Source organism: Gorilla gorilla, chromosome 12, assembly GCF_029281585.2.
Source record: "Gorilla gorilla gorilla isolate KB3781 chromosome 12, NHGRI_mGorGor1-v2.1_pri, whole genome shotgun sequence".
In the NCBI taxonomy this organism is placed as follows: Eukaryota; Metazoa; Chordata; class Mammalia; order Primates; family Hominidae; genus Gorilla; species Gorilla gorilla.
In genome coordinates this window covers 51,930,555-51,944,191 of record NC_073236.2, presented here as the reverse complement: position 1 = coordinate 51,944,191, position 13,637 = coordinate 51,930,555, and the positions used below count along the sequence as shown (strand labels likewise).

Sequence of the window (13,637 nt, the reverse complement as noted above, 5' to 3'; positions counted from 1 at the left end):
CTACACACTGCTTTGAATGCATCCCAGAGATTCTGGTATGTTGTGTCTTTGTTCTCATTGGTTTCAAAGAACATCTTTATTTCTGCCTTCATTTCGTTATGTACCCAGTAGTCATTCAGGAGCAGGTTGTTCAGTTTCCATGTAGTTGAGCGGCTTTGAGTGAGATTTTTAATCCTGAGTTCTAGTTTGATTGCACTGTGGTCTGAGAGATAGTTTGTTATAATTTCTGTTCTTTTACATTTGCTGAGGAGAGCTTTACTTCCAACTATGTGGTCAATTTTGGAATAGGTGTGGTGTGGTGCTGAAAAAAATGTATATTCTGTTGATTTGGGGTGGAGAGTTCTGTAGATGTCTATTAGGTCCGCTTGGTGCAGAGCTGAGTTCAATTCCTGGGTATCCTTGTTGACTTTCTGTCTCGTTGATCTGTCTAATGTTGACAGTGGGGTGTTAAAGTCTCCCATTATTAATGTGTGGGAGTCTAAGTCTCTTTGTAGGTCACTCAGGACTTGCTTTATGAATCTTGGTGCTCCTGTATTGGGTGCATATATATTTAGGATAGTTAGCTCCTCTTGTTGAATTGATCCCTTTACCATTATGTAATGGCCTTCTTTGTCTCTTTTGATCTTTGTTGGTTTAAAGTCTGTTTTATCAGAGACTAGGATTGCAACCCCTGGCTTTTTTTGTTTTCCATTTGCTTGGTAGATCTTCCTCCATCCTTTTATTTTGAGCCTATGTGTGTCTCTGCACGTGAGATGGGTTTCCCGAATACAGCACACTGATGGGTCTTGACTCTTTATCCAACTTGCCAGTCTGTGTCTTTTAATTGGAGAATTTAGTCCATTTACATTTAAAGTCAATATTGTTATGTGTGAATTTGATCCTGTCATTATGATGTTAGCTGGTGATTTTGCTCATTAGTTGATGCAGTTTCTTCCTAGTCTCGATGGTCTTTACATTTTGGCATGATTTTGCAGCAGCTGGTACCGGTTGTTCCTTTCCATGTTTAGCGCTTCCTTCAGGAGCTCTTTTAGGGCAGGCCTGGTGGTGACAAAATCTCTCAGCATTTGCTTGTCTGTAAAGTATTTTATTCCTCCTTCACTTATGAAGCTTAGTTTGGCTGGATATGAAATTCTGGGTTGAAAATTCTTTTCTTTAAGAATGTTGAATATTGGCCCCCACTCTCTTCTGGCTTGTAGGGTTTCTGCCGAGAAATCCGCTGTTAGTCTGATGGGCTTCCCTTTGAGGGTAACCCGACCTTTCTCTCTGGCTGCCCTTAACATTTTTTCCTTCATTTCAACTTTGGTGAATCTGACAATTATGTGTCTTGGAGTTGCTCTTCTCGAGGAGTATCTTTGTGGCGTTCTCTGTATTTCCTGAATCTGAATGTTGGCCTGCCTTGCTAGATTGGGGAAGTTCTCCTGGATAATATCCTGCAGAGTGTTTTCCAACTTGGTTCCATTCTCCGCATCACTTTCAGGTACACCAATCAGACGTAGATTTGGTCTTTTCACATAGTCCCATATTTCTTGGAGGCTTTGCTCATTTCTTTTTATTCTTTTTTCTCTAGACTTCCCTTCTCGCTTCATTTCATTCATTTCATCTTCCATTGCTGATACCCTTTCTTCCAGTTGATCGCATCGGCTCCTGAGGCTTCTGCATTCTTCACGTAGTTCTCGAGCCTTGGTTTTCAGCTCCATCAGCTCCTTTAAGCACTTCTCTGTATTGGTTATTCTAGTTATACATTCTTCTAAATTTTTTTCAAAGTTTTCAACTTCTTTGCCTTTGGTTTGAATGTCCTCCCGTAGCTCAGAGTAATTTGATCATCTGAAGCCTTCTTCTCTCAGCTCGTCAAAATCGTTCTCCATCCAGCTTTGTTCCGTTGCTGGTGAGGAACTGCATTCCTTTGGAGGAGGAGAGGTGCTCTGCGTTTTAGAGTTTCCAGTTTTTCTGTTCTGTTTTTTCCCCATCTTTGTGGTTTTATCTACTTTTGGTCTTTGATGATGGTGATGTACAGATGGGTTTTCGGTGTGGATGTCCTTTCTGTTTGTTAGTTTTCCTTCTAACAGACAGGACCCTCAGCTGCAGGTCTGTTGGAATACCCTGCCGTGTGAGGTGTCAGTGTGCCCCTGCTGGGGGGTGCCTCCCAGTTAGGCTGCTCGGGGGTCAGGGGTCAGGGACCCACTTGAGGAGGCAGTCTGCCCGTTCTTGGATCTCCAGCTGCGTGCTGGGAGAACCACTGCTCTCTTCAAAGCTGTCAGACAGGGACATTTAAGTCTGCAGAGGTTACTGCTGTCTTTTTGTTTGTCTGTGCCCTGCCCCCAGAGGTGGAACCTACAGAGGCAGGCAAGCCTCCTTGAGCTGTGGTGGGCTCCGCCCAGTTCGAGCTTCCTGGCTGCTTTGTTTACCTAATCAAGCCTGGGCAATGGCGGGCGCCCCTCCCCCAGCCTCGCTGCCGCCTTGCAGTTTGATCTCAGACTGCTGTGCTAGCAATCAGCGAGATTCCGTGGGCGTAGGACCCTCCGAGTCAGGTGTGGGATATAGTCTCGTGGTGCGCCGTTTTTTAAGCCGGTCTGAAAAGCGCAATATTCGGGTGGGAGTGACCCGATTTTCCAGGTGCGTCCGTCACCCCTTTCTTTGACTCGGAAACGGAACTCCCTGATCCCTTGCGCTTCCCAGGTGAGGCAATGCCTCGCCCTGCTTCGGCTCGCGCACGGTGCGCGCACCCACTGGCCTGCGCCCACTGTCTGGCACTCCCTAGTGAGATGAACCCGGTACCTCAGATGGAAATGCAGAAATCACCCGTCTTCTGCGTCGCTCACGCTGGGAGCTGTAGACCGGAGCTGTTCCTATTCGGCCATCTTGGCTCCTCCCCCTGAATTTTTTACTTATGCAAATCTCTTGTGTAAAATGGGGTTATCTAAATACATAATTGTACGTGTAAATAGATTGTTTTTGCAATTAAAATAATTCAAGCTCAGGAAGACATTCTCTTAATCTTTGTTTCTTAATTAACCCAAGTCTCTCTGTCAGTTTTCTAAATGGCATAGGAACTGGGAAAGTAATTTATCCATAGACCATGTGGTCTTCTGAACTAGAGTCAACATAAAGGAAATTGCTTAAAAAAGAAGTACAGAACAAGTACCTGTGTTTGTGCTTGTATAAACAGATGGGTAATTCCCACTTCTGTACATTTAGTGTATGTTATAAATATTTTGGGGACATTTTGAAACAGTGTTATATATTTTGTAGGTGAAAAACCAAATACATTCTAGGGATGACCTTGATGACATAATTCAGTCATCTCAAATAGCCTCAGAGGATGAGGACTTGCTTTGCTCTAATTGTAAGAAAGTCATATTACTCATTGATCAACATGAAATGAAGTGTAAAGGTAGGACCAGTGCATAAATATAAGGCTTTTTAAAAATCCTATAGCAATGTAACCACACATTGCTTAGCACTGTACCATAGAGTACTGATATGTTACAAGAATGTTCATCTCAGAAATATGCCTTATGTTAAAATAGAATGAAAACAACTGTATCTTGTACCTTCTCAGCCAAAGAGCTATGATCATTTCACTGTACTTTTCTCAGTATGAATGGCACGCCCAGTGTGTTTGTTTACTCTGCTTCTCTTCTATGCCATTACCCATTTACCCATGGTCAGGTTACCATTTCCTCCCACCTGAAATACTGTGATAACCTTCTAACTGTCTTTCCTACTATTCCACCTTCCAAAACCACGGCCTGTTCTGAAATCGTAATTATATAGTTGTAAAACATCACACCTGATCATGTTACCTGCTTGCTGAAAACCCAGCTGCCATTTATTGTTATAAGGTATGGATCTCAGTCCTTGAGCTTTATATTGCATCATTGCATACCCTTCTCTGTGCCACAGCCAGTGCCTTAGGTGTTTGCTCCTACAATCAGTAGCTTTAGTGTGGTATAATTGATATGCGATAAAGTGCACACATGTAAAAGGTACCATTTGATAAGTTTTAACAGATGTATACACATGTGAAACCATTACCACCATCGAGATAGTCAACATGTATCCATCACCCACTAACGTCTCCTCATGGCCCTTTATGTTCCTGTTTTTAAAAGCTGCTAAATGGTTTTCCAAAATATTTGTACTATTTTCTATTCTCATTAGCAGTAAATGACCATTCCAGTTGCTATGTTGTCACACTACTGCTGTATTTATTTTTTTTAATTTTAGTCATTCTGATGGGTGTATTATGTATATTATTATGGGTTTAATGTACACGATCCTAATGACTAAAATGTTGAGCATCTTTCCATGTGTTTATTTGCCATCTGTACATCTTCTTTGTTGAACTGTCTTTTCAAATCTTTTGCCATTTAAAAAAGTAGGTTGATGTTTTCTTGTTGAGTTTTAATAATTCTGTATGTATTTGGATACTATTACTTTTTAGCTACTTTTTTACAAGGGTATTTTTTCCAGTTTTTGGGTTGACTTTTCACTTGCTTTGTAGTATCTTTTGAAGAGCAGAAGATTTTAATCGTAATGAAGTCCAATTTAATTGTTGAATTACAGATTATGCATTTTGTGTCATATGTAAAAAATGTTTGCTTAGCACAAGGTCACAAAGATTTTTCTATGTTTGTTCTAGAAATTTTACAGATTTGGATCTTACATTTAAATCTGTGCTCCATTTTGAGTTTCCTTTTGTATATGGAGTGAGGTGAGGTATGGATTCAAGTTCACTTTTTGGATATGGACAGCCAATTGTTCCAGCACCACATGTTGAAAAGGCTGTCCTTTCTCCACTGCATTGCCATCCTGCCTTTGTCAGTCATAAGCTGGTTGCATATGTGTTATCTATTTCTGGACTGTCTATTGAATTTTATTAATTTGCAGATGCTCCCCAAATTGTGGGAAAGCCAGTGTTTGAGTCAAAAGCAATTTAATACTTCAGTAAACCCACTGTAAAGTCAATAAGTCAAACCACCTTAAGTTGGGGATTGTCTGTATTTGACTTTCTTTATACAGGTTGAGCATTGCTAATTTAAATATCCCAAATCTGAAATGCTCTAAAACCCCAAACTTTTTGATTGCCAACATAGACACCACAGTGGAAAAATTCTATATCCGACCTTGTGTATACAAACATTGTTTCATGCCCCAAATTATTAAAAGTATTGTTTAAAATTACCTTCAGTCTTTGTGTATAAGGTACATATGAAAAATAAATGTATTTTGTGTTTAGACTTGGGTCCTATCCCCAAGATATCTCATCATGTATATGCAAATATTCCAAAATCCAAAATCTGAAAAACTTCTGGTCTGAAGTATTTTGAATAAGGGATACTCAGCCTGTACCTATGGCACACTGTTTTGGTAACTATTGAATTATAGTAATTCTTGAAATGAATCCTCCAACTTTGTTCTTTGTTCTGTTTTGACTATGCTAGATCCTTTGCATTTTCTCATGAACTTTAGAATCAGCTTATCAATAAAATAAAGACTGCTTGCTTGTTGGAAATTAAGTTGGGATTGTGTCATATTTATAGATTAATTTGGGGAGAATTGACATCTTAACAATAGTAAATCTACTCCTCAATAAAATGTATGTCTGCTTTTATAGAGGTAATATTTAATTTTCTCAGTAGTATTTTGTAGTTTTTAGTTTATAGGTCTTTTCATATTTTATCAGATTTATCTGTATTTCATTTTTGATGAAGTTGTAAATGATAGTTTAGTTAGTGTAGATGAATTTGACTTTCTTTATACAGGTTGAGCATTGCTAATCCAAATACACATTTTTATAAAACTATAGAAAATGATAGTTTTAAAATTTTCATTTGATTGTTTATTGCTAGCCTATAGAAATACAGTTAATTTTTCTATATTGAATCTGTATCCTTCAATCTTGTTAAACTCACTTGTTAGTTCTGGCACATTGTTGGTAGATTTGATCAGATTTTCTTCATAGACCAAAGGTTGTTAAGCCTTTCTTTCTCAAACTACCCTCTTACTAAGGATAGTGAATATTTTAGACTTGTGGCAAAAGGGTCTCTTTTGCAGCTGATAAACTCTGCCATTTTAGGATGAGAGCAGCCATAGATCATCCATAAATTAATGAACACAGCTGTGTTCCAATAAAAGCTTATCAGACAAGAAGCTGGCCCACAGGTTGGGGTTTACCCATACCTATTGTATGGTCATGGTTGTGTATAAAGACAATTTTATTTCTTCTTTTAAACTTGGATGCCTCTTATTTCTTTTTCTTGCCTGACTGCATTAACTAGAATCTTCAGAACAATGCTACAAACAAGTAGTGAAAGCAGACATTCCCATGTTCTTCCTCATCTTATGGGAAATGCATTCAGTTTTTCACTATGATGCACGTTAGCTGTAGATTCATCATAGACATTGTTTACCATGCTGAAGAACTTCCCTTGGATTCTTATGTTGCTGAGAGTGTTTCTTCTTTGAAACATCAGGAGTAAATTTTATCAGGTGCCTGTATCTGTTGGGATGATCCTATGGGTCTTCTCTTTTAGTTCGTTTTATGGTAAATAATGATGATGTTTCGATGTTAAGCCAACCTTCCATTTCTGGAATAAACCCCATTTGTTTATGATGTATTACCTTTTTATTATACCATTGGATACAATTTACTAAAGTCTTATTTAGAATTTATTATAAAGACTTTTATTTTTTAGACCAGTTTTATGTTCCTGTCAAAATTGAGAGGGAGGTTCAGATATTTTTTTGTATACCCCCAACCCAATACATGTTTAGCCTCCTTCATTACCAGTGTCCTTCACCATAGTGGTAGTTGCTATGATAGATGAGCCTAAATTGACACATCACAATCACCCAAAGCCCATAATTTGCATTGGGGTTCACTCTTGGTACTGTACATGTATGGATTTGGACAAATGTACAATGATGTGTATCCATGTTATATAAATTATTTTGACTTCCCTAAAAATCCTCTGTGCTCTGCCTATGTATCTTTTCCTGCTGTCTCTTACCGTTTGGCACCCTTTTACTTTATCCATAGTTTTGCCTTTTCCTGATCATATAGTTGGAATCATACAGTAAGTAGCCTTTTCAGATTAGCTTATGTGACTTGGTAATATGCATTTAAGGTTCCTTCACATATTTTCATGAATTGATTGCTCCTTTCTTTATGTGTAGGGTGATATTCCACTGTATGGCTGTGTAACCACAGTTTATTCACTCCGCTATTGGAGGATGTCTTCATTGCATCACAAATTGGTTGAATTTTTACATTCGCACTCATGAGGGAATTTTCTTGTTGGTAATATTTTCTGGATTTGGTTCAGGGTAAAGCTAACATTACAGACTGAGTTGAGATATACTCCTTCTTTCTGTTTCTTTTGGGAGAGTTTATGTATAATTGTATTATTTTCTTCCAGAAATGTTTTGTAGAATTCACCAGCATAGCTAGCTGGGTCTGGAGTTTTCTTTTAGGAAGGTTTTTAACTATAACTTAACTTTCTTTTATAGATATAGGGCAATTCACGTTATCTATTGCTTCTTGATTGAGATTTGCTAATTTTCATTTTTAAAGGAATTTGTTAATTTTATCTAAATTGTCATGTTTACTTACATAGAAATTATAATATCTTGTTATATTTTTAGTATCTATAGAATCTATAATAATGTCACATTGTTTATTTCTGAAATTAGTAATTTGCTTTGTTTCTTTTTTTCTGAGCAGCCTGGCTAAATGGAGCTTTATCACATTTATTGATCTCCTCAAGGTGTTTTGTGTTGTTGATTTTTTTCTATTGTTTCTTCTGGAACCAACAGTATAACAAAATACCATAGACTGGTTCAAACAACGGAAGTTGATTTCTCGCAGTTGTGGGATCAGCAAAGTCCAAGATCCAGATGCTGTCATGTTTGGTGTATGGTTAGGGAACATGTCCTAGTTCACGAATGAATTCTTTTTCTCTGCGCCCTCACTTGGCAGAAGGGGTGAAGGAGATCTGGGGTCTGTTGTATAAGAGCACTAAGCACTAATCCCATTCATGAGGGCTTGGCTCTCATGACCAACTACCTGTAAAAATCCCCCCTCCTAATACCGTCACATCTGTGATTGGCTTTCAGCATATAAATTTTGGGGAAGACAAACATTCAGACCACAGCAGATGTTTATTATTTCCTTTCCTCTGCTTGCTTTGGGTTTAATTCACTCTTCTTTTATCTAGTTGCTTAAGGTAGAAGTCAAGGTCATTGATTTAAGACTCTTCTAATATAGACATTCGGCAGTGCTAAAAATTTGTATTCAAGTACAGCTGTAGCTGCATTCCACAAATTCTGGTTGACAAATTTTTATTCAGTTCAGAATATTTTCTAATTTCTATTTCTATTTTCATTACCTGTTTGATCCAGGGTTATTTAGATGTGTGTTACTTAGTTTCCAAATATTTGAGTATTTCCCAGAGTTATTTTTGTTATTGGTCTTTAATCTGATTGATTTGTGGTCAGGGCACATACTTTGTATGACTTAAATGCTTCTGACTCAATCCTTTAATTGAGAGTTGTTGTATGGCCTAAAATATGGTCTATTTTGGTAAGTGTTCCATGGGTACTTGAAAAGCATAGTGTTGTTCAAGTCTATTCTCGCTGATTTTCTGCCTTCTTGTTCTATCACTTATTGAGTAAAGGGTATTGAAACCTCAGATTACTTAGAAATTGTCTGTTTCTTTTTGTAGTTCTATCCACTTTGGTCTCATATATTGTGAGGCTGGTTTGTTATTAGGGGCATAAAGACTTAGGATTGTTATGTTTTGTTGATTAACAGAACCTTTTACTATTGTGACATGACCTTTTGTTATTTATTGCTGGATTTTTGTTTTTGCTATGAAATCTACTTTGGTATTAATACAGCCACTCCTGCTCAGCTGCCTTTGGCAACTGTTAGCATGTATCTTTTTCCATCCTTACAACCAATTTGTGTCTTTACATTTAAAGTGCATTTCTTATAGGCAGCCTGTAGTTGGGTCTTGCTTTCTTGCTGAGCCTGACAGTCTGTATTATAGTTGAGGTTCTTAGACAAGTGTCATTTATAATGTGATTATTGATATAGTTATGTTTGTCTAGTAGCTGTTTGATTGCTATTAGTCCCAACTGTTCTTTGTTCCCCTTCTTTTCCTGCTTTCTTTTAGATTAGTCAACTGTTTTTTATGATTCAATTTTGTATATATTTTTGGGTTTGTTAGCGATAACTGTTTTGCTATCTTAGTGTTTAGGATTTTTAGTAGATAATTTTAACTTATCACAGTTCACCTTCAGTAATATTATACATCATAGATGGTATAAAAAATGAGAATCATACATTTTCATTTTTTTCTGTCCCAGACACTTCCTTCCTGAATCTGTGGGATTATGGTTTGTATTAAGGTTAAATATTTTTGGCCATTTTCTCTTTGATTTTGTTTCTGTCTCTTCTTTTTTATTTGGGGAGTTATCTATTAGCTGCTTGAAAGTTTCCTGCAGTTTATTGTGTCAAATTTAGGAATTTTTCCTTTGTTATCTTTAATTTGTGTTTATTTCCATCCACTATAGTTTTTACTTCTGACAATGTAATTTGCATCTCTATAAGTACGGTTTTTTTTTGTTTTTTTTTTTTTAAAAACCTTCCCTGCCTCCACTTATTGTCTTGAGTTTTATTTGGAGTACAGAGATTTACTTATACTCTTTCCATTCTTGCTTTTAGATTTGGGGTAATTCCTCACTCCTGAGGCAAGACCTTTCTGAATATTCATTGTCCTGTGAAGTATGTGGTATTTTGGCCTGGCTCATGGGAATGGACCCTCTTCCAGTCATTGTGTGAACCCCAGACATAGTTTCTGCTAATTTTCTTTAACCATTTTTTAAAATTTTGTTTTCCATTGTTCTTAGGAAGTTTCCTAGCACGCAAGCACTTTTCATTACTCCACTAAATACCCAAGAGGGAATCTCTGCACATCTCCAGGATTTGTTTCCTTTACTGCTTTTTTCTCTCCAGTTTTCTGTCCTGTGATCTCTATATGCTTTGGTTTTACTAGCCTCTCAGCTTCATCACCCCAGCTCTATGTCAGATTTTCTCCCTTTGTCATGGCCTCGAACCTCTGTCAAAACTCTGCCAAAAGAGCTGGGACATTTGTAAGGCCTGCTATATTTGTTTTCTGTCTTTCAGTGATCACCTACCATCTTCATGGCCTGAAGTCCACTGTGTTGAAAATCATTGTTTAATGTATTTTGTCTGTTTTGTTTTTTATTCATTCAGATAAGATGAAAAATCAGTATCTGTTACTCCATCAGAGCTAGTAACAGATTGCAGCAGAGCTTCAGCACAGCACATGCTGCAAACTGGCCAGAGTGCTTTGCTTTCCTCTTTGCTTAACTGCTTCTTTCTCATCCTTCATTTCTCAGTGTAGCATCTCTTCCTCAGGGAAATCTTCCCTAGGTGAAGTATAGATCAAATTATCTTATGCAATCATATAACTATGGTTTTTCTCTTTTTTTTTTACGAGACCTATCTGAGTTTATAACTGTCACCTTTTTATCTTGGTTCTTCACTACACTTTAAGCTAAAACAATAGCAGAGGTGTTGTCTTATCTGCAGAGCTTACTATAATATCTTCCACCTTGTAGGCACTCAATATGTACATATTTGTTCAATGTATGAATGAATACATGTTAAAAATGCACAGTCCTTTATATCCAAAAATCTACTCATGTATTTTATCTCTACTTTGTTTTTTCCTGGTTACAGATTGTGTTCACCTATTGAAAATTAAAAATACATTTTGTTTATGTAAAAGATCAATAGAACTTAAAGATAATCACTGTGAGCAACTTAGAGTAAAAATTCAAAAAATGAAAAATAAGGCTAGTGTACTACAAAAGAGACTATCTGAAAAAGAAGAAATAAAATCGCAGTTAGAGCATGAAAGACTTGAATTGGAAAAAGAACTCTGTAGTTTGAGGTATGACCTAGTTTTAAATAAATGTTTGAACTATTTGTTTTATATTAAAGACGTATAAGGAGAAGTTTTGTAATTGCAAACTTTCCTTCTAGGATTTAACAGGGAAGAAAGCTTCTTAATCTTATGGAGTGTGAAATTATTGGATATAATATCACAAGTTCTTAATTGTGAATACTTCTCTAATAATTAAATGCATATTCTTTTAAATCATAGTTTTAATGGCTGTGTAGAATTTTACCCTTTGGGAATCTCATTATTTAATTGATGAATGGAATTTTAGGTTTTAAAAATTTTTGTAATAACGCTACAAGGAACATCTTTTATATACACATAGTTTTCTACATTTCTAATTATTTACTTTGGATAAATTCTTCTGGTTAAAGTACAGAAACTTTTTAGATCTGTTTTAGATCTTTGATCATTATTTCTAAATTGTTCTTAAGAATGTTTATATTAATTTATAATTCAACCAACAGAGTATAAAACAGATATTTTTCTTTACCCAGAATAATTATTTTAAAAATTATCAGCTGGGTGCAGTGGCTCATGCCTGTAATCCCAGCACTTTGGTAGGCCGAGGTGGGCAGATCACGAGGTCAGGAGTTTGAGCCCAGTCTGCCCAACATAGTGAAATGCTGTCTCTACTAACAATACAAAAAGTTAGCCAGGTGTGGTAGTTGCACCTGTAATCCCAGCTACTCAGGAGGCTGAGGCAGGAGAATCACGTGAACCTGGGAGGCAGAGGTTGCAGTGAGCCGAGATTGCACCATTGCACTCCAGCCCAGCGATAGTACAAGACTCCCTCTCGAAAAAAAAAAAAAAAAAAAAAATTATCCAGTTTTATTCTTAATATGCAGGGAATAAAAAGTAAAATGGAAGGTGATTACTGATTAGCTTATTCAACATCTCTCTCATCTCTTATTCAACATATCTCTGCTATGTAGATAAAATTAGTTCGGTTTTATGCTGAAGACATGTATTATTCTTTATCGTTTAATTAAATATTAGATCTTGTGTTGTTCCAAAACAGATTTTAAAGTTGGTTATAAAATACATACTAATCAACAGGATAGACTGAAAGTGTTACCCAAAAAACAATCTTAAAAAGTGTAGGGTAACATATTACATTCTTAACCTCATCTTGGATTACAGTAATCTGCTGATATATGTTTCATAAAGACATCAAAAATGCTATCTTACAATGTAAATTATGTTTAGGGATACTTGGAATGAATGTTTCATGAAGATGAAAATGTATTTCTAGTGAATGCATCAGCTTGTTTATAAAAAGTAACTTTATGTTAATTAACTCTAAATGATTCATCCTAATTGAGGAGTAATTACTGTGTGAAGAAAAGATAATTTTTATCTTGTAACTTTACTGAATAATTTTCAACATCCTTTTTCATAATCTATGCTAGAGTTACTAGTAACAGAAACTTATGCAAGATGTTCTTTTATCAATACATTTCAACTTATACATGTCCTTTGGATGAAGTTGAGGTGAGAAATTAAAACATGAGAACTAGAAAGAAAAATAGTATTTAAGAACATAGAAACTTTATTAGGATAATAAACCAACGTATGAATGTTTTATTTTCTAATATCAACAAAGAGAGTCAAACTCTGTAAGATATTTGAAGAGATTTATTCTGAACCAAATATGAGTGACCGTGGCCCCCGACACAGCCCTCAGGAGATCCTGAGAACATGTGCCCAAGGTGGTCAGGGTGCAGCTTAGTTTTGTACATTTTAGAGAGGCATGAGACATCAATCAAATACATTTAAGAAATACATTGGTTTGGTTCAGAAAGGCAGGCCAACTCAAAGCTGGGGCTTCCAGGCTATAGGTAAATTTAAACATTTTCTGGTTGACAATTGGTTGAGTTTATTTGAAGACCTGGGATTAATGGAAAGAAATGTTCAGGTTAAGATAAATGATTGTGTGGGGACCAAGTTTTATTGTGCAGAGGAATCTCTCAGCAGACTTCAGAGAGAGCAGGTTGTAAAATATTTCTTATCAGACCCAGAAAGGTGCCTGGCTCTTAGCTGATTATCCCCTGGATCTGCATAGAAAGGAAGGAAAACAAAGGGGAAAGGGGGTTCTCTATGGAATGTGGATTTTTCCCACAAGAGACTTTGCAGGGCAATTTCAAGGCATGGCAAGGAAATATATTTTGGATTAGATATTTTCTTCCTTGTCTCGTAATGTTATGCCAGAGTCAGATTGAAAAGCAAGTCACAATATACAGGGTCAAATATAACCCATCTGATGAGAATCCATGGTTTGTAGGGCATGACTTCCTGGACCCCTTAGGTAGGAATTTGGGCAACATAAAAAATTAGAGCTTAGTCCTCACTGATAAGATAAATTCTAAGATAAGTATATTTACAGATTTGCCATACAGCAAGAAAAAAAAGAAAACAAGAAATGTTGAAGAGTTGTACCAAAAAGTTAGGGAAAAGTTAAGAATAACAGAAGAGCAATATAGTATAGAAGCTGATGTGACAAAACAAATTAAACTGGCTCTCAAATCAGCAGAGGTGGAATTGAAGACAGGAGGAAATAATTCAAATCAGGTAAACTAATGTTTGGTAAAACTTCATATTTCTACTCTTATTAATATTACTTATAATATCTATTTCATTTAA

General features: G+C 36.4%; 1 pseudogene; it reads left to right on the top strand.

The window, feature by feature from the left end:
* Positions 1 to 13,637, top strand: part of LOC101151134 (ankyrin repeat domain-containing protein 36B-like) — a 34,981-nt pseudogene that overhangs the window by 17,716 nt on the left and 3,628 nt on the right.